At 36.9% G+C, this 2,459-nt stretch overlaps 1 non-coding gene across 1 annotated transcript; it reads right to left on the bottom strand.

Moving 5' to 3' along the window:
- Positions 1–494: 494 nt before the first annotated feature.
- On the bottom strand, positions 495–654 carry LOC132297593 (U1 spliceosomal RNA). The gene has a single exon (XR_009479297.1). It is a non-coding gene; the product is annotated as a U1 spliceosomal RNA (small nuclear RNA).
- Positions 655–2,459: the final 1,805 nt, after the last annotated feature.

Below are 2,459 nucleotides of genomic sequence, written 5' to 3'. Positions count from 1 at the left end.
CTCTAGCCCTACTACATTCATTCTGTTTATGGATGGCAGCCTCCTAGAAAGGGAGTTATTAAAATCTTTAATTTGGCTTGTAAAAGCATTTACTAATACATCAAGCAATGAGACATAAAACATACATTATTTGATTTTGATTTCTGAAGTTCGGACGGAGAAGAAGTGATGCATTATTTGTGCAGTGAATCGACTTCCTCTGCTGTAAGAAATGGTAGTAGAAGACTGGGGGATGATAACTTGCAGATTTCTGTAAGACTTTATATCTAGTGTTTTATTCATGTAGTGTGGCTCCAGTAATGATCCAAACTTTGTTGGTGGACATTTAGGAACCTAGTTTCCTCATTTCATAAATGTTTCTTCTCTTAAGTAAAAAAAAAAAAAAAAAAAATGGTTAATTAATCTGTCTGTAAATAGACTAGAAAAGGTTTACTTTTAGATTTTTAAGGTTTGAGGACCATCGGATGAGCAAATGCTTGGGCTTTAGATATTGGCAGGGGCCGCGCGAACGTAGGCCCCCACTACCACAAATTATGATGTAGGCTGCATTACTTGGGTAAACCTTAGGTAGGCACCCCTCTTGAGTGCAATGGAGGTCACCAACCTAGACCATGGGCCTTCTTTATCACTCATTGATCCCGTCCAGGTAAGTATGTTGTACATTTGGCTTTCAACTTAATATATAGGACTCACCAGAAAACTCACATTTATGTTTTTCCAATGTGGGACTGTAGGAAGCAAACATTACACAACATCAGTACATCAACTTCACATCACCCTCATGAGGTACATCACCCTCACAAGGTAAGCTGCTTACTTTTTGTAACGACCCTAAAATGATACTAATTATAAAAAAAAATTCGGCATGACCTCTACTAAAAAGGGACCTATAACAACCTGCTTAGATGCATAAAAAAATATGCAATAGCCTCACTCAGGCCTTCTAGACTTATCCAACCTGTCCCAACACACAATGCAAAATATTATATTCCAGCATACCTTTCCTCCATTCATTATGTCTTAACTTAGTTCATCCCCATGGTGGAATAATCACATACCATTTTATCCAAATATCATAATTACAGTCCCAAAATACAAGGTTAAGATCAAATGTCCAAGCTTTACAACATTTAGACAACTTATATAAAAGTTACAGCCCATGGATATAATTACAATAATAAGGGTCCATAAGTCTTCGTACAAAATACATTATGTTAAGTTTTACAAAAAAAAGTGAGACTTAGATACAAAAATAACAAAACGATCATCTAATCCATGGTAGGCCTGTGGTGGAACGTCATCCGTCACTTCTTTTCCGTGTCCTGAAAAATATAAAATAATAGGGTAAGCACAAAGCTCAGTAGGTAGTGCTTAAGACACACCTCTTTAAACCCCGTGAATCCACACCACGAATAGCAATAAAAGAACAAGGATCATGCTATGCCGAGAAAATAATTACACAATCACACTAATAATCCAAGTCATGAAAGAAAATGCCATGAAATGTAATGCCATGATGTGCTATGTCTCTCACCATTTTTTTTTTTTTTTTTTCAAAATCATAACCGTTATCATTTCCAAACCGTTAGTGAAACCTGTCCCACGGTGACCCCCTGGCAACACGAGAGGAGGATTAATTATTGTTCCTGACCCATGGTAACCCCGTGGCGTCATTTGGGGCCCAGATAGCTCAACCACACTAAGGAGAATTTTCCTAGTCCCCTCTAGGCCTCACTAACACCACGGCCCTTCGGTAACCCCTAGGCGACCGGGTTTTTTATAAAATTATATTTGAAAACTTCTTCCCGAAAACCCCATTTCATTTTTCTCAAAACATCATTCCCATTTCTTCCCAAGAGGTGCATAGATGCATCTTACCAACATTTATTATTTTACATAAGTTCAAAAATTATACTACATAGCATGCTTTACAAATAATTCCAATAAAGCATGACATGCCTTCATTCAACCATAATTTAACATGTTAAGCATATAAAATATGGAATTAATTTCATGTTAAGCATGCATCATCATAATTCATCAATTAACTTCTACTTTTACGATCTCACATACAACACTTAAACAATTTTTACAAGAGTTTCCACAAAATAGGCATGCTAGAGCACAATACATACTAGAAAATTCACAAAAGAACAAGAATGCATGAATTAAACACTCCTACCTCAAATGAGAGAAAAAGCCCCAATTTGAGCCCAAGAACCCTAGAATTTCGAAATCCCTAGAGTGCACCAAATGATAAATTGCTTATACTCACATGTAGATCTCGCTATGCTCTCCGTTTTACCGCAAACGACTCCCAAAAACTGCAAGAGATGAGAGATTAATTGAAACTTGAATTTTTGAAGCAAAAGAAAAAAAGAAAAGTGAAGAACCAGTGAGAGAGAGAGAGAGAAGATTACGGGAAGAGAGGAGAGGAAAAACGGGCTGAATTGGCCCCA

This window comes from Cornus florida, unplaced genomic scaffold, assembly GCF_030987335.1.
Source record: "Cornus florida cultivar Cherokee Brave unplaced genomic scaffold, ASM3098733v1 CherokeeBrave_3.0.0_Hap2_Chr02, whole genome shotgun sequence".
Classification (NCBI taxonomy): Eukaryota; Viridiplantae; Streptophyta; class Magnoliopsida; order Cornales; family Cornaceae; genus Cornus; species Cornus florida.
The sequence above is the reverse complement of the archived record's forward strand: the minus strand, read 5'-3'. Positions and strand labels throughout refer to the sequence as shown.